Source organism: Haliaeetus albicilla, chromosome 27 (assembly GCF_947461875.1).
Source record: "Haliaeetus albicilla chromosome 27, bHalAlb1.1, whole genome shotgun sequence".
Taxonomy (NCBI): Eukaryota; Metazoa; Chordata; class Aves; order Accipitriformes; family Accipitridae; genus Haliaeetus; species Haliaeetus albicilla.
In genome coordinates, this window is record NC_091509.1 from 21697726 (window position 1) to 21720995 (window position 23270).

The following is a 23270-nucleotide window of genomic DNA, read 5'->3' on the forward strand; positions in this document are numbered from 1 at the left end:
GACTCCCTAGCTCCAGAAGAAAACCAAAGCAAGCACCATGAGAGAAATACAATAATTGTCTCTAACTGATAACATTAAAATAACAAAACCACCAACTTCCATTATTTATGCTACTTTGTATTTTGGAAGCTGTGGTGTTTCAAAAAGCTTGGAACGGTCACAACTTAAACCATTTTTCCACTGCAACAATCCATAAAGAAATAACAAATAAGAGCCAAAGGTCTGTAGTTTTTCATCTTAGTTGTAGATGGCTCGAGTGAGGCCAAGAACTGGAGATAAGCAGGCCAGCCTTTTCAAGGAGAGAATGATAAGTGTTTCCCTATATTGCTTATTCTTGCAATTTTAATCACAAGTCTTGCAGCATCTGGCACTTTTCCTTTAGCTCCGCTTAAGGGCTTATAATTGTGAGAATCTCTCTCTGTACTGAGCTGAAAAATGTAGGCACTGAAGGGTTAAAAAAGTAAAGCAGCATGTTCACTTGAGCAATTTTCAGCATCTCATGATTAAGTTGAGCCTCAAACCATGGCACTGGCAGTGGTCTTAAGCTTTAAAAGAAAAACTTAAAATATTTTAAGGACTGTGATGAAGGAGGAAACAAATTCCACAGCTCACTGCTAACACTGTGCAAGAAATTCCAGCTTCAGACCGACAGAGCACGTTGTTAACGGACCTCAAGCGGTTAACGACCAGACTTGAGGGCATGTACGTGTGGCTGTGTACACGTGCACACGCCCTAGATATACGTGCAGGTATTTTCCACGCTCTGTGTATTATGGGAATATAATGCATTCAGATGCCTGAAGCCCTTCAGAGATTACATATTGCAGAGCCTGGCAGAGGACTAATTACAGCCTTAACTGCATCCAATAATGTGTGTGCTCATCTTTAGCTTTCTTCCCCTAAAACCTCTAAAGACATGGAATAAACCAATCTTTACTGCTCTCCTGCACCACCAGTAGCTTCTTTACCCCAGCTGACAGTCACTTGAGAGCACTGTGAAGTCAGAAATAACAGAATTAATTCCTTTCAGACTTACTTTTTCTGTTCAACATTTTTTAATAAAGCCACCAAGCAAAAAACATAGTTTTATAAACATTACAGGGACTGTCATTTACACAAACCAAGGCCTTGAAAAGACCAGAGAAACCACTAAGTAATCTTAACTTGATTGAGGAGAAAGGAAATGGACTGGATATGCTTTAAAGTGTTGAAGTGTTAAAATGGAAAATTAATAATGAAAAAACCCATCCAAAATACTCAAAACCAGTTTCTACTAAGGACTATTGCTTTCAAAAGCATCCTTTAAATTCAGTCCTGAACTACAATATGAAAAGAAAGTTTTCACACACAAGTTTAAAGGAGAGCTTCCTCACACCCTTCTTGTGTAAAATAAGCATTTTACTTGACATTTATTTGAGGTAACTGGAAAAGAAGGTGGCTCCTATAATCAATCTCCACTCTTCTAAAAATCCCTGCTATTTTTATTTTCCAGGATGCAGAACGTTGGGTCTCTTCCTTAGACTTTCTAAAGCCTTGCAAGAAACTCAGAAAATGCATCCGTTTGTTAATATCCAGAATTTCGCTCCCCGACCATTGTCACTGCAAACAAGCGTGACTGCCTGTGTTCATAGTCAGCTCTGTTACCCCCAAGAAGGCAAAACAAGCCCAGTAGTTGCCAGAAGTGCAACTGCTAGTACAAGCCAGCATTACTTGGATGAAGATAGTCTTTTTTTTAAACAGATATACACCTATGCAGATCACAGAAAGAGATAAAATTAAGTTGGAAATAGGGTTCTGTAGAATAAGTAAATTAACCACAAGAATACCTGTGTTCCTGTTTCAATTGTATTGCCAAGGCATCCTCTGATTTCTTTTTGACCTCAAACTAAAGGCCAAGAAAACAGATTACATTTAAGACTGCTGTTTAAGAAACAATTACTGTAAAGTTCCCTGTAAAAGCAGATTTACTTTAACATCCAAACAGTCATAATTCCTTGGTGTATGTAACACTGGATGAAAGGATGCCATCAAAATAACCTGTCCATACATTTATCTCAGACTGAAGAATTCATGAGCTGGAATGAATAACATACACATTGTGTTGGTGCCTTTGAAAAAATCCTTCTCTCTTCAAAGAAGGGAGCCACAACCATGAGCCTCAGTCCACGTGCTGAAGCTTTCCTAGTGTAAGTATTTTGTTTTGGAGTATGTGAGCATATTTAGATGAGGGAAGGAAAGGGACGCGAGAAAGGAAGCAAGTTTCCTGGCAGATCTTTAGCGTAATTACACAGGCAAAAAGATCAATTACAGACATTCATTCAGGCTAATTATTCTCCAGCTTACAGTGTAGACATATTTAACTTAACATTACATAGATTAGATCACTCAAATATTGGAAGAAATCTAGCCACGCAAGTGCAAAATGCCAGGTTATTCTGGCCAGATGTGTCTTGGTACCTAGAGTGCTTCATTTAACCTTTTGATGTTATTTCAAAATACACAGAAAATACTATTGTGAAAGGTGATTTTCAAAGTAAAGTAAGCTCTCTGTTTCAGGTATATGGAAAGCAAGCAGTCAGGCAGCAGCCCTGAGGAGCTGTGCACGAGTGGCCAAGTGCCGGCTTGGCCATGCGCTCCCCCAGCATCCTTCACCTACAGAGGGCTAGCCAAGACTCTGTATAAAACTGCTCCATAATTAAAACAAAAACAAACAAACAAACAAAAAAAACCCAAAAAAAGAATTTCAAGACCAGCCACTTCTCAGTCCAGCATTTGCAAGACCGTTTCCTGAAGGCTTCTAAGCAAAGGTCAAAAGCTTCCTTCCAAAATGCATAAGACCCAATATCTGAGTAGCTCTACTATCTTTCCCTAATTTTAATATTTAGGCCAGGAAAACTATTTAATTGGAGGGGAAAAAAGTTTTATTTTTTGTATTTGAAAGGAAAGGAAATGACCAAGTAAAAAGGCATTCTTCTGAGCCTGAATGCAAGTCACAAGTTGCAGGATAGTTGGAGGCCAGCTGGCATGCAGCCCATTTACAGTAAGTTGTTTACTTGTTGTCTAACCACTGATAACTATTGAGAGTGGATCCATGAATCCAAAAAAGAACTAAGTTTTCTGTTCAGAGAAGAACAACAAAGCAGACAATGATAAAAATATTCACCACTGATGGCTACTACAGTCACATCTGAATCTTTAAAAAAAGATGACCAAAAAAACCTTACTGTAAAATTAAAGCCCTTATGTATCAAACAAGGCAAAACATTTAGATACAGGAAGGAACTGTATGATTAAAGAGAAACAATGCTGCTATGTACATGTCCCTCATTTAAAACTCTAGCTTTCAGGGGTCTGTGCTCCTCGAACAAGTACAAAGGATGTGCAAAACTGAAGAAGATACACACCGTAGACATTGAATTCCTTCTAAGAATTCTCAGTTATTTAAGACTAAGTTTAACCTTGTGATTCAGGAGAAAAAAAACCTGCTGATGGGCACTTGTGAATATCCCAAATGCTGAAAGGCAGGTAAAATTGACCACACATACAAAGCTTTCTCAGCAGTTTTATTGAGCATGAAGTTTCAGAGTCACAGCTCTGTTGCCCAGGTACCGGCTTCACCAGACAGTGCGTGCCATCCTGCTGGTGAGAGCCACAGCCTTGGGATCACTCCGGGAACTGTGGGAAGCACCCCTGTCCCTCCCAAACAGGGAGCACCAGTTCAAGGCTGTTCGAGCAGCTCCTTCTCCCTTCTTCTAGGGGGAGAAAGTGGACAAAGCTCTGGGGTCTGAGCCACTCACTGGCCCTGTAGGCACTGGGGTAGCAGCTGCTGCTCAAACATGCCCTAAGGACTCTTTTGGGAAGAGCAGCCTTGGAAGTGTCCTGGGGACTGCCTGCCAGCCGGCCCGTAGTGACCAATAGCACAGACTGCTGTAAAGCAACAACCCCATCCCGGCATTTTTGAGCCAAATGGAAAGCTACAGCGTAAAAACACCACGGACTCAAAAAGACATTACTAATGTATGGGTATTCTGTTAATAAGCCTAAAAGGCATCACAGATGTAAAGAGATAGGGAGAAGATGTTTGATCCTTACTCTGTTACTCATTTACAGAGCAGCAGGTGCTGCTGTGTTGAATTTGCATCTGCATTTGATGTCAGTCAGCACGCACTAATCCCACTCCTGTGATTACAGCCAGAAACTTTGTCTTGGTTGACAGGTGATAAGTAGCTGACCGCTGATATCCGCTTAGATATCCTCTTGCTTTAGATGGACAGTTACAAAAATTGTAGTTGGTTGAAGAAAAAGACTTTATTCTAAACTATCTTTCACAAGATAAACTAATCCTTGTCTCACATGCTGGGACTAACCAACAGACTTCAAACCCATGACTCAAAATGTTTGTCTTACATTTGCATGTCTACACTGAGACAAAACTGGCATGTTACTTCTCTAAATAATATTACATATCAAATATCACCCTTCTATATGTACCATCTAATTAAATGTAAGTTTCATTCTGAAAATTTTAAAACATACTTGCATATAGTTTCAGTAATTGCCAGCTGGTGATATAACAGAAAAAAAACATTACTTGGATGGGAACAAAGTAGTTTTCATTGGCCAAAATGCTTCATCAGGTGAATTCCAACATGCCTATCCTGTCAATTGCAAACCTAGAAATTGTGCTATTGCGTTTGATAAATAAGCAATCTAGACTGACTGGCCTGCAGAAAGCTGAAATTTGGACTAGCAAAAGGTTACATGTAAGAAGACAAAAAGACACAGGTAATAAAGAAGGTGTCAAGACAAGAGGAGGAAGAGGTCAAGCTGGATGCCTCAATACGCTCCACCTCAGAAAAAAGAGATATTAAATCCAGAAGTACAGGTAGCACAAAAGTTTCAGTTCAAGCTCAGTAGAAGAGGAGGAAGCAGAAAACATCATCACTGTGCGCATACAGCTGTGTGGAAGCCCAGGAGGTGACCCCTCAAGCAGGCTGTCTTCCCACAGCAGCTGGGTGATTGATCAGCAATGCATCCAGGGACACAGGGCAGTAACATATCAGAAGAGCTTATACAGCATATGGCTGTTTGGTTACTTAGTATTTGCATTTATGCATAAATAAGAGACAGAGGAAGTTGAATATGCAAAAATTATGTTGTCTGAATGCTCAATATAGCTTTAACTTTCTAAATTAATGATCACAGTAATCTTCAGAAATTTAAGGTTGGTCTTCTACGCTGAGAATTCCCTCCACCCCACTGAGGATTCACCTGCCTGCACACCTGGCAGAACAGAAATCATGTACAACTGATGTTTTGGGTCCATCTCCCCCCAGTTACCAACTTATCTTCTCCCCTTTCTTTTGCCCTCTTTCTCCATTTCACCTGTCCATTCTCCTCCTCCTCCAAATCCTATTTTGTCTTGGTTTTAAATAACTGGCTGACACCTCCTAACAATGTTTTTTTCCTCATTATCTGTGCTTCTCCCAATAAGCAAATTCAGATTTAAGAAACACACATGCCCTGTAGCAAACATACACTGCTTAGTTTTCAAAGACCTTCTGAAGGCGAGAGCAAGAAAGGATTTATTAGAAATATTTTTATCTAGTTTTCATGAGTACATGAAAGGAGATACAATTAATCTCAATTTCCATTTGTCTTTCTCAGCAGTACCATGAGGATGGTAGTTAGCTTTTAAACGTGGCTAAACTCAACAGTAAAGAGGTCTAAGATAGCACCATCTGTAAGGTACAGCAATATCCTTTTGCATGTATATGTATAAATTTTTACATTTTTCTGTATCTTTGTTTGTTCATATGAACTATTTTTATGTCAATAGCTTCCAGAAGGATTAAAAAAAAAGCACTGAACTAAATAAAGCATCCCCTGTCTGCAAAAGGTAGTGTATACATTGAGAGTGATCTTGTCTTCATTGTGCTGCCAATAACAGAAAAAGGAAGTAGAGACTTGACTAGCTCAGAGGTCCAAAATAAAAGGTGAATGTGTTAATGTTAATGAGTGTTACAAAATTATAATCAAATACTTGACTTCAGATTCTTGAGATGCAGGATGGTAATATCTACAGCAACCCCCACCAAATGGTAACAGTTTGGTGAGCGTGATGCTACAAAAGTAGTAATAAAAGCAGATGACAACACAGACACCTGCAGAAAGAGGAAAGTAATAATGTTCTCCAGTTTACAATCATCTTACTCAGCAATGTAAATGGAAAATAATGGAGACAAACTAACATGAACACCTACTGCTGGAGAAGTCAAAAGAAATTCAAACGCACAGACCAAGAGACAGGGCTGTGAAAAGAAGGATCTCAGGTAGTCCAGGGCAGTGAAAAAGGTAAAACACCTCTTCCTTGAGAAACTGCTGTACAATGTGGAGTTACACAGCTTTGGTTTTCCATTTCTATGAACAAACTGTGACATATTAGAGTAAAGACCTGACTGCTCAAAGACTAATTTAAAAAAATATTTCTTTTGAAGTTATCTGAAAATACTACTTGACTGAGCTCCAGAAATATGAGCAGGAGAGCACAGCAATGCACACTGGAGTGAACCAACATCCAGAAAGGATGGTGCCATTAGCTACTCCCAGCCTGGTCTCATTTACGGTCAGAAGTTCTTCAAAATACAAGCTGGAGAAGCTAATAATTCTCATTTCAACAGCAACATCTACCAACACAACATCTAGTCATCAGCTTGTTTGTATTACTCTTAACTTTCCACATGTTGGGTAAGGGTAAGTCCAAGCAATTAATACTTTCCAGTATCTGCACAATGATTCATTCGGCTTAGAAAGAGTTAGAAAATCCCTCACGGAAGAAACACATGAAAGATTTGCAACACCATTCCCTGCTTATGCATCAAGAACAGCTTTACTTGCTGAAATTACAATTCTGGGAAAACTATTACAGATTCATCGTCATGGGAAACATACAGAAGTAACACAAGGTACTGCACACAGGGAGAACGTGTGAAGAGGGATCCGACCAGTGCTCTCGGATCTGCACCGGGTAAGGATGACTGCCGGGATCCCATGGCAACAGGCTGCTGTCGACCTGCCCAACAGCACTGACTCTGCACCTCCAGACCCAAACCAAACCGTTTTCCAAAATGGACACAACTCTACAGCTGAAATATTTGGCTAGAAGCTCTTTCCCAACAGCCAATTTTTTCACCTTGCAAAACCCCCCAGATGTAATGCATCTTCGAAACTAGGAGTTTAGAAGCACCAGAAAGCATTGCTAACAAAGGAACAGCAAACATAATCATCTTCCCTAGGAAAGAATGATTACAAATATAAGATCACTGAGTTCTATCCTTTGCTATTAGAAAATAAACATAAATAAATTATTGGAATAGCTAAAACATTGTCAATTTCTATTTTTTCTTGACTGACAACATCTGCTGTATTTGTAGAAAATACTTCTAAATATTACATTTAGATTTGTAAAAATTTGTATTAATGCTATTAAGTTTGTATTTATTCTGTTACTATGAATGCATTGCAGTTGGAGAGAAAGCAGCTATGTAAGTGGTAAGAATTTTTATTTTTGCAGAACTGTGGGTCTGACTGCTTTTGACGATGGGTCTGGCAGCAACACAGGAGTCAAAACAACATTCTTCAGCGCTGCTACAGCAATCTGAGTGTGTGGCAAGGGCGGTGCGGGGGGGACAATAGGGACAGCTAGGGAAAATTACTGACGATAATATATATGACAGAGCAACCTATCTTTATAATTGAAGATTTTAATTTCTTAGATGTCTTTGAAACTATGACTACCATATGAAACAAGTGAAGGATAGCTTTCAAGCATGTAGGAGTTTCCCTAGGCAGCAGTTTGAATAGCCTGCTTCCTATAATTACCTTGATTTATTTGCAATTTTAAAGACACAATGAAGTATGGAATTTAACACATGGAGTGGGGGGAATACACACACACGTGAATATACCAGTATTAACAATGAGAAAAAAAAATTTTGTGCAGGAAGACATCACTACAACCACCACAGATTTCACTAATGTTTAATACTATCATACGTTGCATTCTCTTTGCTGACACTTTTCCCCTCCATTTTGTCTGTTTAGCTTGTTGACATTTGGGGACGATTTCTTAAGCATTGGAAACAAACACGTCCGACAAAAGCATTCTGGTAGTAAATTAAAAACTTACCCAACCCTCCTCAAGAACAGGCAGTATGGAGCGGACAAGTACAGCATGGGGATGCGAGCGCACCAAGGCTCACAAAGCACAAGCCGGAGGCCACTTTTGGTAATAAACCCCCTCATTTACCTTTTGGGCTGCTCTAGCACACTAAGCTAAGGATTTCACAAAACCATCAGTGACAACTCAGAACCCCTTCCCGAGTCCCAGCTGCCAGCTCCGAGCTCCGCGCTGTACAAGCAATGTATAGATAATACCCCCTAGACACACAACCTTATATTTTCTAGATGGAGGCTCCCCCGTCGGCTTGTCCCTGTGCTCACTGCGCTTTCAGAGAGCCTTCTACCCTGGCACTCAACTACCCAAAATAGCTTCGTATCAGCTAGCCCAGAAACCTCTCCGCACGCTCCCTTTTCAGGCCCCCGTCTCAGCACTGACCCGCAGGGAACCAGGCGGTTGACTTCTCATCCTGAAAAGCAACCACTAAATCCTACCCTTTGCTTCCAATTCTCTAACCAGCTCTCAAGCCCACAAAAGAACCACTCTTCCAGTTCCATGACAACTTGGGGGGTTTTGTTGGTTTCTTTCTTTTTAAATGGCCTCTGGCAAGGAAGCATGTCAAAGACTTAAAAGGAAAAAAAAAATATTCAAATATATTCAGGTCAATTGGATTTCCCCTGTCCACAGGCTCACTGACAACCTCACAGAAACCCAGGACATCGGATGAGGTGGTGTTTTCCTTCCAGAAGCGAGGACAGCTCTTTCCCAAGGGACTCACGTGCTCAGTGAGCTTACAGCTTTACAATCTGCCACCTTGCCAAGGGCAGAAGTCGGACTCACGAACCCACACCGCTCTAGGTCCCGCAGAGCCACGTTTTGAACGGGAGGCACACCGGCAGCCCCGTCACGGTGGCTGGTTTGTCGGAGAGGCCATCTTTGCTGGCTGGCAGGTCCTTCAGGACTCCTGGGTGAATGCCACCCGGGCCCTGTGGCTCATTAACCCTGCGCTGACCTGCCCGGCTGTCCCTCAGCCTGACAGAGGCCCCCTTTGCCAGGGGCAGAGGACATGCCCAGTGGCCCTGGCGGGCGACGGCTGGGCTCCAGCCATCCCTCGCCTGCCCACCTGCTGTCCCACGTCCTTCCACTGCTTCCCACCCCGGCCCCCACGCTGGCTGGGTTCGGGGAGCTGCCTGCTGGGTTGAGCACCTTTCGCAAGGCACTTGGCGAACTCCTTTTTTTAATCCCTCTCAATTTCCTATTTACAGCGGAACTTGCATCTTCTACAGGATTTTTGTTCACCACATTTGGGCAAGCTTTTCCCTGTTTTAAAAGGATGATTTTTTACATTTTTTTATTATTATTAAATTGAGCTACTTGGAGCTATCAGTGTATCACAAAGCGATACAATTCTGGCACACAATACTGTTAGCCAGTCTCTGAGCTGTTTAGGGGTTCCTTGGTGTTGGTGCTGTTAATCTTTAAGTTTTGGCTTGGGCGGGGGGGGGGGGGGGGGGGGGCGCTGTTTTTTTAAGCCAATTGCCTCATTTGCATGTAGTTCCCTCTTTTACAATTGTCTGCACACTGGACTTACTTGGCTTGCTCTCTCCATCAACAGTGCCTACTTCAGTAGCCTTGTGATGGCTACTGCAAAGCAGGTCTCCCACCAGGACCCTCTTCAGCCAGCTTATGGCATCACTTGAAACCAAATCTGGAAGCCCACCTTTCCTTGCTGCATTACACATGGATTTCAGGACATCTCAAGCAAGCTGCACCAAACGAGGCCATGCCAGTTCCAGCAAGGAGAGTTTGATGCAGCCAGTGACACACCATTGGGGTAAGACAGCTGTATCTGTACCACAGACAGAAACTTCCCAGAAGTACAAAACAATCAATGTGTCTGTGGACCCCTCAGTCTGTGGAAGGCTGTTAGCTTCCCAATCCCATAAATATCCTGACATAGTTTACTGTTTAGTTATGGAGTTTCTTACAATATGATAGTGAATCATCATTGCTAAACCATGGGATTTAAACACAATTTGGAAAAAATCTACCTTGTAATTAGCACCCAACCAACAGGCATCATTTCATAAGCAAGTTACGTGTGTTTAGAAGGGATACGCCAAAGTCACAAGTCGTCGTATGTGGCACCCAACCACCTTCTGCATCTTTGAGGGGTTTTAAAACTCTAGAGATCTTTTGAATACACAGCCAAACCAAAGCCAAAAATCTGTTCCTATCCCACAGAAGAACATCATCCTGTGACAGTGGCTTCTATCAGAGTGGGGACACACACCGTAATGCTCAGACCACATTTTCAAAGTCATTATTTCAACTTCCAATGCACGGACAAGGAGTTACACCATCTTCACAAAAGCAGAATCATCACAAATAGCTTTGAGTAGGAAAGACACAAGTGAACAACAAATGTTGTAGCACTTATTTCCCCTTTTTAATACAGAACCTAGAAAGAGACTCCCAAAAAGGATCCCAAGTTTGTTCTTAAACAAAGAACAGGCCAAAAGTATATGCATCCCCCTCAAGACAAGAGCAGTAACAGTTTGGGAAATAAACATCTCTGTGATTGTTGAAATAGAATGTTTTGGATGTTTTTGATAAAATTTGGAATTGCAGTTCTGCTGTCTATTTCCATGAAGTTTTAGGGGCTTCCCTTGTTAGGTACATGTTCTGTTTCATTTTTAAATTAGGACAGCAGTTTTAAGATGTCCACGTCTTGAAACGCTGCATACAGGAAGACAGAGTTGGTAGCACTTACGACTGCTTGGAAAGATTCAAAGAGCTAAATGTTGCATTTCCTTTAAAGCTCTTCCTCGGTTTAGAGGCTGGGGTCAGCCAGGAATAGAAACATAACTCACTTCCTCCCTCCCCACTGGTATGGTATGCCGTGCAACTTAACCATATAGTTTCAATCTGCAAGATGGAACAAACTAAGTCACAGAAACAAGTGGACTGTTAGCAATATTCCAACCTCCTGATTGTTATTTAATAAAATATCAGATGTTCCAACCTTTAATGTGTTAAAAGAATCTTTAAAGAAGAACCTTTAAAGTGATAAAATAGGTCCAAGCTCATTTGTCAAACCAGTTGCTCTGGTTGGAAAGTAGCTGTCAAATACCTAGTGTGACTAAGAATGTAACCTTGCAGGCATCCTAATATTAACTACTCAAAAAATAAAAAAAGAATGCTCTGCTACTCAAAATAAAGAACTCTGAGCATTCAGATTTTTACAACATTTACATTTTATACAAGGAATTTTAGCACTAAATTTCATTTTTATTAAATAATGCACGTAACTCGCAAATAACCTGGCACTTCATTTGAACAGACTTGTCTTCAACTATGGAAAACTAATTCATTACAAAACTTGTTAGATTGGTTTTGTTAAAAATAAAGGTGTCAGAAAAGCTTCCTGGTCAGTTTAGAAAATGGCAGATAATGTGGGGCTTAGTAGAAATACATGTTCAGGAAGGGCAGAATTCATAAAGCTATATGAAAATGAAACCAAGGGACTTTACAACAGACCAGGACTCAGATTTTAAAAAAAGATTACTTCCCACTACAGTCAGCCTGGCCAAATGACCTTTAAGAAGCCTGGTCTAGGCTGTGAAAGGAGAACAGGTTAAAGAAAATGCTTTTTCTGAAATATGTATTAAAGTAGCAGCTCTCTTGTCTATCAGCAGCACCAAGGGAGACTATTTGTGATACAGGATCTCTTCCATACTTTGTGCTACTTCAAATAACAGAGGGGAGAGCATACAATTTAATGTTCATTTTTCTTTTAAACCTTAAGCTTAATCACAGTATCATCGGGTCAAGGCAAGTAACACAAAAAGCATTACAAGTCTCCCCTTTCCTCCAAGAAGGGATTACAAAAAGGGATTTATAAAATTAATAGGCAAAAAAAGACATACCATCATTCTTTACAAATTCACTTTTAATCTATGTTTGTTTGGAAATCTGAGTCAGGCAGTGAAAACAAACTTGCTTAATGTATTTTCAAGTAAGTATAACTTACGACCTTCCACTTTTTCTTTCTTTATATTTTATTCCATTTTAAACCACTCTTTTCATAGCAGGTCTCTTCAATACAATAATTTAGCATATTCTTAAAACTTAATCCTACTGAGCTGAATGAAAATACAGTAATTTCTTTTACTGGAATTAAAGAATTAGGAAAAAGTGGTACAACCCTTCAGCCTCATCATAGTTGTTTTCCTCTGGAATCTACCAGAGATGATCATTGAAATAAATAAATGAAAACAGCATACTAAAAATAATTCACTAGTGTCTCTCTGGAGTTAACTTATCAAGGTCTTAAAACATTTTAAAACTTAAACTTGCTAACAGAACAGTTTCTTGCATTCATGAGAAAACTGTTACACAGAGGTGAACCTGTTTCTAATGGTACTTACAGTAAATAAAAAAGCCAATTTCTTTAGGCTATTTTAAATGAACCCCCAGCTTTCAGATATAACTCAGGACAGTCTTTAGCTCCATCTCTTACCACTGAAAACTTCTCTATCTTCTGCTTTTTGAGCGCAGGCCCTTACCCTCAGTCCCCCTTCTTCACAAACACTGTCGTTCCCCTGACCCCCAGGTCCCCGCAGCAGGGGTGCACATCACGTACCGCACAGGGCCATGACTGTTGGCCTCTCTGCACTGGTAAAAGGCTATATAAGCACGTAAGGCCCTAAATCTCTAAAGAGAAAGTCCTAACAGCATTCGTCTGTTCTTGCCACTTCTAGTTTCCCTTTGAATACACAAGGTAGAGCCCCATATATTACATAATTCAATTACCCTCCATATTTGGTTTTCACTTGCGTTACAGAAGGACAGCATATCTACCCCAGAAACTTCTGAATTTGCAGTTTCGTTCAGACTTGCAGTTTGATTTGAGCTGTATTCAATACGAGCACCTCGCTGCTGAGTGTTGGCCCTAACGCCTACTCACAGCAGTCTCACCAGCAACACGCCAGCAGCAAGCGTCAACCTCCACATGGCTTCTCTGTAAGGCCACCATACTGAAATCCGTGGCAATTTTAAGAGCCTACAGACAAGTAAGGCACCTATACTAGACAGAAGATTTCTATTTGGTGCAAGTTCTGTGTCACCACTTGTCAACACTAAAAATGGCAGTAGGGTTTGTGAGTTGCACTGATTACAAAGGTACAACAGAAGTGCTGGGTTTGAGGATCCCCAAAGGCCACTCCAATCCCATCATTTGCATTACTGCGACAAACTGGCAATGTGTTCCACCCTCCTCTAGTTATTAGCCTATGCACTCAGTGTTCGCACTACCTGGTTTCCACAAACTGCTGATTCTTGCCTGAGAAACCAGGACCCTGCCTGAAGGAGAGGGCTCCTTTGCCTGCCCCCAGCTCCTGCTGCTGCAAACCATGCCAATTGACTTCACCCAACTCACCTGTTGAATTAATCTTCGCTTTAAGTAAAGTTTTTCCCACTGATTAAAGACCTATTTATAAGGAATTCTAACATTCAGAAAGAATCCGAATTGGTCATTTCACATGCAGTCTGCTCTCATTTCAATAAACATTTATTATCTTACTAAAATTAAACTGTGAAGTGAAATTCCATACTCCTTCACTCATCTCCAGCATCCAAAAGCTCTTCTGGATACCAAGTTCAGGATCTCTAATTTTTAAAGCCTTTTAAAATGCCTGTTCTCAGATAAGACTGTTTTTCTTAAATAGTTTATATTGGCTTATATTCTAATCTACTCCATGTTTTAAGAGAACCAAGATGCAGAGTTCTTTTAAAAAAAAAAAAAAGTCATAATTATATTACAAGTACCTCAACCTCATACTGAGACAATGCAACTAACTTTGGAGCAATTCATACATAGCACAAGATTAACATAAATTCAACAGGCAAAATAAACCATCAAAGGACCTGACAGCAAAAGAAACCCAAGAAAAAAAATATGAGAGAGAAAAGAACAGCTAGTAATATGCAAAGTGAAATCAGGACATGAAACAATGAAGTCTGCAAGTACATATTTTCTTTAAGTTAATATCATGAACTGCATTCTTGCATAACACATCCACACATGTGCATGCAGCACATGCGCATTTTCAGCACTGATTTGTTAAAAACCTTTAGCTGATGCCTTTAGTAAGTTATTGCTTCAGAAAGGTAACAGAAAACTCTTTAGAAAAACAAAAATAAGTGAGAGGAAAAAATACATGGGTATACAGCAATACATAACATGCCTATGGAAATGTATTGATTTAAAATATATTGTTACCAATTTACATCATCTGATCAAATGAAAAGCTACAGAAAAACTACACATTTTATTTACAATAGCACATTATAACTGTATTCATACACACCTCATTTTTAAGTGATATGATAGATCACACAATCCTTTCCTGACAATGCATCGATTTGACATTCAACCTCCTTCAAAGCCATACCATGCATCTTCATCTCTTAAAAGTGTCAGTGAATGAATTAAAAGTGGTTCAAAACTGCTTAGGAAAGCAGCATAGAAACAGGCTCAAACACAGACTATTAAAATCCAGTGCCACACCACATTCAATTTACCGTGACAAACACCCCAAGTGTGACTTGTGTTTCATGGAGATGCTCTGCCATGCAGCAATTGTCATTTGCAGCGTCTGACGTGTTCTGGCAGCACTATCCTGGCAGAGCTCTCCTTCCACACGAAGTTGTACTGAAGCCATACCAGAGACCCTATTACTACATCATTACATAGGATCACACACACACCAGGCGAGCAGGTTCTCCAATTGATGACAACAAAAACAAACTGCACCAGCTGCTCTTCTCTGTCACAGATACCAGCCTCTCAGCTCAGGACAGATCGGGATGCAGCAGAGCAGCCCTTTTGAAGCTTGGCAACAAAAATGATGAAGAACCCCAGAACTTCACACTTGTGCTCTCAAAAGCAGGTTATGACAGCATGGGACGGCATGGTTTAGAGACACACCACGCAGGGTTTAGAGAACTCACAGATGCACCAAAGCCAAAAGCAAGGCCAGATGCCCACATAGCTCCAGCAGCAGTGTCCTCCTTCAACGTCCAGCTGGGAAGGAAGAGAGCAAACGAAGCCCTCCCCAGTCACACACAATTCACACAGCTGGAAAGGAGTCGTATAATGGCTGGAGGATTCTCATCCAAGACCAAAAATGCATTTTCTAAACATTTCACAGAATTTCCAACCACAGGCACCCTGTTTTCATGCCCCTCTCACCCCCCCCCCCCCCCCCCCCCCCGAGAGATGCAGCCAAGCTACTGCCTACTTGTGAACAAAGAGGTCATCCACCTCCGAACCCCTCTTCTCAGCGAGTACTTCCAGGAGAAGCAGGTATTCAAATAGTCAGAGACAGGAACACACACATAAACCCCAAAACACACCACCCCACACTCCCCGAGTTTCTAATACAAGACAAGACCGAAGTCCCTGACGCAGCCAGAAGCCCACCACAACACATCTTTTAGATAAGGACAATTACAGGACTTTACCCAGTTTTCTTGAGAGGCTGATAATCAAAGCATCAGATCTCAGATCCTCCAAAATAATAAAACCAAAATGAACAAAAAAGAAAACCAAGCCACAAAGCTATAAAATCATTTCCATTATTTGCTTATTTGAATAAACTACATACTTCATCAATACTCAATTATTTGCTTTTACCTTACAATACAGCAAGATTCCCAGATAGTATTTTGAGGCACATTATTTATTTGTGACCTGATTTCTTTTTTAAAAGAAAACCAGCATCCTGAGCAGCCTTTCCTTACTTAAAACTTAGTTACACAAATGAAAGCAACCAGAAATACAAAGTATCTGAATAAAGCAACAGAAGAGTAAATTGTGTCCTGCTGCTCAGATGTTTCATATTAAATCTTGTGTGACCATGATGCATAAATAAGATCATGATCTCCAGCTGTTTTCTGACACACAGTAACTGTACAAACCTATTACAAATAGTATGAAGAATGTATTACTGTAAAATCTAATATGGAACTCAGTTTCTTAACTAAATTACAGTAGCAGTGAACTGAATTCAAGACAGACATTATTATTATTTTGAAAATCCTTCCCCAACAGCACTTTTGCCCTTGTGACCTTAGGATAGTTGAGATCTTTGATTAAAAAGTGGAAGTTGCATATAATGTTGCATCTCCACAACAAAATGTTAGCAGCTTGTGGGATATGAATTTTCAAATTGCGTCAGAATTGTAATTTTCTAGGAGGACTTAACATGGACTGAGAACTTCATAGGTACATATGGAATATGGAGCTTTAATTATAACCAATTGATACAGACTATATTAAGAATGCAGTTGGCTGGCACAGAAATATACTTTACAAGAATATGTCAAGATGGCTTCTGAAGAGCAAGATTTCCTCCAGAAATCCACACAATTGTAGTGATTATTGATTTAAGGAACCATTATTCTAAAACTCTACATGATATCCTGGATAAGTAACACTGTGTCCTGGAATCTAAACTTAAGTCTCACATAACAGCAGCAACAAAAACTGACATCACCTACATTACAAAATTGAACTCCAGGTGCTAGCCAGCATTACTTCTCCCTGAGCTCGTGATGCTGCAGTTACACCTCACCACTGCTGCCAAAATGCACCTCTGGGACACGTGAAACAGCATGTGATAAATCCACTGGTGCGGGCCACAAAACTAGATGGGATGTGCTTTTGCCACAGTACACACAGTTATATTTCAAGCAATACAGTGCATAGCTTGCATGCAGGAAGACATTGTTTCAGCCAGGAAAATAATTCTAGCAGAAAACGTCACAGTGGAGATTAGCGTAAGCTGAGTCAGGTAAGGACGTAGGAGGCATATGCACAACATTACACCTTCTTTGTAGTGAAGATGAGGTAAGAAGAAAAACCTCCAGGAGAGACAAAGTAATTGCACTAAATTGTTTTCCCAACCTGACACACAGCTTCTGGAAGCACAATTACCCACCCCTCCAGTAACTACCATAATTCAAGATGCTGGACTTGTTATGCACGGGGGACAACCTGCACCTTCCTGTACTCCTGCAAAAAGGCAGCGAGAGTTGCACATCCACAGTCTTTCAGTTTCCTTTTAATTAAGTCTACAATACTTAAGTGCTCCAACACGCAGATAGAGTACACTCTGTGCAGGTTACCGTACTTCTGCTTAGGTTGCTTTGCAGGTGACCAGCAAAGCGATAGTCACAATTTCTCTCACCCTCAGATATGGACAAAGTTAACTGTAATTTTTGCATTTCATTTTTTTCTGACAGATAATTGAAACTAGTTGATGTGAAGTCAGTACCAAGACAATGAGCTGAAATATTTTTTTTTCTTTTTTTGCGTGTCATCTATTCCAGCTGTATTGGTTCACTTCTGTCCCATGGGGATGAGGCCATCCACTGACAGTATCTGCCTAGTATTTCCAGAACCCAGCATTGAGACCAGGATTAACTCCTGGTCTACAAGTATCTCGGTTATTTAAGCAAAGGCTGTATTTTAAATAGGTATCATACTACAGTTAATCAGTCAGAAAACTGCTGTAATGAGAACATGAATAATCTGTACTTGCAACAGTGCAATACATTAATACTTCAGCAAATAAGATTAAAATTTGTGTATACTGCCAGACTCTGGGAGACAAAGACTATAAAACCAAAGAGAGCTTAATATAACAAGCTCCCTGGGTCTGTTGTGCAGTGTACTGTACAGTTAAATATTCTTCCCAGAAACTACCTTGTTGCACACACACTTGTTCCTGTGTTTCTAAGCACTTAGAAGTTGATCATTTTAGGAATACATTTTAAAATTCATTTCTGTACACCACAGGTGACATGCTTTCAGTTATTTCAAGAACGCAAAACCAAGATAATTGCAACTACAGCTCTACAAAGCTTTTCCCATTGCTTATAACTTGGATTGAAAACAGGGTTTTATTGGTACGTTATTTATGTCAAGAATAATGACATTGGAACCACTTGCAGCATACATACGTTATACTACACCAGCACATCAGTGGTAGGATATTGGCTTAGGCAGTCGTCACCTACCCCAGAAAATGAATGGAGATATAACTGTGTCTTGCAATATTCCACATGCAAGGGTTTTGTGAGGAGAAAAGTTACTACTGAGAAACATTTTTATTTCTCCCAGGCAAATTTCTGAGCGCTGAGTACTTGCTCTCCTCTTGTAAAGCTTGTGGAGAAGACACTGATCATAACATCCAATGGTGTGGGAACGAGCGATTCTCAGGCCAGTGGTAAAGAGATTTAAACAAAAAGTCCTAAGAAAAAGGCTCCAAATGACATTTTGCACTGAAGTGCCAACACTGATCCCTCATTTGCTCCAAAAAGAAGCACTCTGAAGAGACCACAGTAGCTGCAGACTACTAAAAAACCCAAACCAAACAACAAAAAAAACCCCCAAACCAAAACAAAAAACACACAACTATTAGCTTTTTTATGACCAGCTTACAATAGGTAAGAGGATAATGAGTTAAAAGTTTTCTTTCTTGATTGAATATTGTACCTCAATAAAAAAGAAAATATAAAGGAGCATGGCTGAAGTTTTTGCAACTACTATATCAGAGGAGTCAAAGTCGTCAGTACAGCATCCGTTCCACTGAACCACATCTTACGAATGAGGCAGTGAAGAGTTATGAAGGTATCCTTACTTGAGCCCAAAGACACTCTGGTAGGAGCACTGCTTTTCCCATCACACTGCAGACTAACTGCAGAGTTTCGCTAGAACAACAGTATCTGCCTTGGAAACAATGAAGTTAGGCATATGCACTGGTAAACAGTACTCAGGGACAGGGACACTGAAACTGGGGTGGAAATAAGAGAAACAACATATCTAATTTTGCAAAGTGTAACAAACCAACAGTCCAACTTTGGTATAAGCATTACATTCAAGGCAACAGTGCCAGGTTCTTCCTCTACAATATTTGCTACTTGAAGTCAGGCAACATTCAAAAAAAAAAACCACAAAAAAACCCCCAAATCGAGGAAGCCCCCTAAAGCCCACCTGCTTAGGTGGGGGCTATAAAAGGGGACCTAGGAAGAAAGGAAGACTTGGTAACCTTTTAAAATATAGAAATAATCCAGTTTACAGTTACATGTATGTACAGAGTAGCTAGCCACTTGTTCATTACCAGAATGAGCAGTAACAGTCAAAGTAAGAAGTGACATTTGCATCCCCAAGACAATTAACTTTCACTGTGTAAAAGTCATCTTTAACACAGTAAATATATGATGGAGGAGTTGTGTAATACATGTATTTCACATTTATGAGAAGATTCCTGAGTAGAGCTGGTTCAACTATAGTTTTGCTTTCACTGCCAGCAGAAGAGTACAGGGGGTTCAACCATTATTTAAAATGGATAAAAAACTGCAATGGCAACAAAAATCAACTTGTGTTTTATAAGCTAGAGCTAGGCTTAAAATAGAGATCATTGTAGGGGGGAAATAAATCAGCAGAAATTAACAATTTGGGTTGGACTTACAAAAACCTCCTCAGCTATCAGCTAGCTGAATTGATCGGCTAAAATCTGAAAAAGTGGATTACATCTCACGTGGATTATATCTTACATGACCTATAATTTATCTAGCTACCTTTTCATAATGCCTTATAGCGCATTCTGCAGGACATTCCCGATTCATCCCTTTCTGCCAAAACAATTAGATTTTTTGTTGTGCATTTCCAAGACTCAAAACCCAAGTACAGTATTACATTAAGCTGACAAATCACAACATAGACTACTGAAACCCTGAGCACTCCCTCCAAATAATAAGTCTGTTTTTTATATCAAAATAGAATTATGAAAAAAAGACATATTTCCATATGTACCACACATTATATACTGCTGAGTCAGACAACATTTAAAGTACTATATCCAACCATGCCAAGCCACTGGCCTTGGCCAAAAGCCAAACTGAAACAATGCAGTAAGACAAATGGACAACTGACCTTTACCATTTCTAGCAAAAGATCACCCCCCCCTTCTTCCTTCTAGTAAACGTCCGTGTCCAAGAAGAACCCCAGCTAAAGAGTGACAGCAGAAAGGCACTTCTCCTGGAAGCAAGGCTTTGGACTGCGACCGACCAGCAAAACTTTTTTCCCCCTTCCAGATTCTCCTCCTCTTTCATGGCTTCTCTCAGCTCTTGCCCTTTCTTAAACTTCCTTAATGATCCTTATCCCCCACAAGCTTAAGTACTAGGAATGATTTCAAATGTAATAAGAGAAGCCGTAACACTGCCAGTGGGGCCCAGTTTTTGTAAATTCTGGCTGTAGGCTCAGAGAAGAAGCACACAGAAACCCCTGCGTCGCTGTGTTGTTTCTCATCGTCCTTCACTCCCCCCAAAACAAGCCACATCTCCAGGAAGTCAGAGGAATAAAAAAGTTGAGAAATGGATTTAATGTATATACCACGCAAGAGTCCTGTGAGTGTGCGTTGCTAAAATAATTTCCTCGAAACTTAACAGTTTTCACTGGTGCTTGTGTAATAAATCACAAATAATATCCCATCAGACACCATCAAACCCTCTAATTCTTCAGTGAAGCATTTACCAAATGCTTTCAGCCTGTTTTACTCCTCTTCCAGATGCTGTCTCACTTCTACTAAAGAAAATCTAAGGCAAATTGTCTCAGCCTACTTTTTTCCTCCCTCTTATTCTATCCACCTTCTCCTTAGTTCACTCCACTGCAATCAGTCAGCAGTTCGCTTGCTCAGATGGGAGACCTCACCAAAGCAACCCCAGAATGAAGCTGCCCTGCCCTCTTTGGAGTTTTGCTCCTGCTCAAGAAGATTTTGAGTATTAGCTGCTGAAACACTGAGCTGCAGCTCCAAGCTTTGCACATCAGCACAAGCACTGGCAGAGTCTTCTACAACCCTGAGATACAGACAGCAATTTAATGACTATTGCAGATTCATTCATATCGAACAAATTTCTGAAGTTTGTATTTTGCTTGTTGTCTTCAGAATATCTCCTACTGTTCATAGGAAAATTGATTAGTTTTCTCAGTCCTGATTATCACTTGTCTCATTAAGGACAGCACACTGTGCTGTCCTTAGAAGCAAAATCACTCAAAAATTACATGACATGAATTCAAGACTGTGTGTCTATAAAGAGACATTACATGCTTTCCATCAAAACAGTCAGATTAAATACTACCTGAACACCAGAACAGAACTGCAGCTTTTCTTTGCATACGTTTAGTATAGAATTATTTTCTGAATAGTCAAATAATTCTACCAACACCAAGAAACATTTCCTATTGGAAACTGAAGTTTAGCAATTCTGAATTCTCAAAATCCCAGCCTTCATCTCACACAATTAGTACTGAAAAGAAAAAAAAAAAAAAAAAAAAAAAAAAGACCACAGGAACCTGGCAAGATAGTCCTTCCTTTGTTTCTAAAACAAATGCCAATTTTGTTAAGTCTTCTGTAAGTTAAACAAACAAATCCACAATGCATCACCTTAAACTAACCCAGTTTAGACCAAATATTACCGACAATGTTCAGGAAGAAAGAGAATTCCTGCTTCAAACCAAGGGTTCATTAGTATCTCAAACATTTTAAAAAGAAGATGGAGTTGCCTCTATTTTATGGGGGGTGGGGAAGAAAACCCAAACAATGTTATTTTTAGAATTGGACTTTGTAGTTTTAGTGTGTAAAAATCCTTGGGAAGCAAGAACAGCTTCCGTAAAGGCTAGAAATAATGAATTTTTATGCAAAACTCAACTAGGAGCCACCCCAAAATTCTTTACACATTCCTTAAATTAAGTAAAAAAACCCCTCAATTATCTTAAGGCAAAAGAAAGCAATAAAATGTAAGACAACCTTGCAGGAAGCAAGAACGTAAACACTTGCAGCACAACGTTGTTAATACTATCCGGTGGTGGAGGCTGACTTTTGCTTGCGATGCTGAGGATGCTCCCTCACCTACAACAGGAGCTCCGCCGAGGGCTTCTGCCAGCTCTCCCCAGCACGCCTGCCTATTGCTGCCTGCTCAGCTCCAACACAAACACACTCCTCAAATTTGCTTCATAAAACCAATGATAACATTTAGCACTGCTGTCCTTTTTACTCTAGGATCAGATGTATTCTGGACACATTAGTAGCTTGAGGGGTTTTTTCATCACAACATTATCAGAAACATAATATATTAAAATCAGTGTTTATGAAATTCCCCAAAAGCTGGACAAAGATCTACGTATAAACCATTCACCTATGAAATCGCTTGGTTCTACCTAAATAGTTCTGTAAAATAGTAACAATGCATGACCTTTACAGAAGTATTCTCAAAAGCAACGTTTCCATTATCTACAAGGAGTCTGTTTACTTAAACAGTCACTGAAATTCACCTCCAACTCAGAAACAGTTCTTCTTGCTTTGATACAGATTTTATGATGATTGCCGTTAAAGATATAGCAAGAGCAAAATAAAAAAAAAAACACCAAAAAACCCCCATGAAACAAGCTAACATGGAAGTTGGACTGATTGTGCAAAAGGTTAGCACAAAGGATTTCTACTGCGTCAAAATAAACGATAAGGCACATTCAATATTTACGTATCAAAGTGGAATTTATCCACAAATTCCAATTTTCCTTTCTAGATTCCTTACGTTACAAACTGCTTTAAACACTTCAAAGAAAAAAACCCCACATCTTCACTACAAAAATCAAAAACTATGAAAGAAATCTAGAATAAAAGAAAGTTAAAAGTTGTCTTCCTGAAACAAAGAAATCCTCACACACCTCATTCCAACTGTGGCAAATGGAGCAAATAACATGTGGGGAGAGCCCCGGGACTGGCAGCTAACGCTCTGGGGATCAATTGTCAGCAGGGAAATAAAAAAAGAAAGTTAAAACAGATACTTCATTAAAAGCCTACAATCACTGGTTTTACATATATGGACTTGAAGAACGATTTTCTAACTAAGACTCCACAGCAAAAATCTCTTCCTCCATTGAGACCAAACACTGTGCTTGTGCAAGTACATGTTAAACAAAGAACAGCTAAGGAAAATATACAACTAGGTGTTCATACTGAAA

The 23270-nt window shown here is 40.0% G+C and overlaps 1 protein-coding gene across 4 annotated transcripts in view; it reads right to left on the reverse strand.

The window, feature by feature from the left end:
• Positions 1 to 23270, reverse strand: part of NR3C1 (nuclear receptor subfamily 3 group C member 1) — a 74311-nt gene that overhangs the window by 46240 nt on the left and 4801 nt on the right. The window lies entirely within an intron of this gene.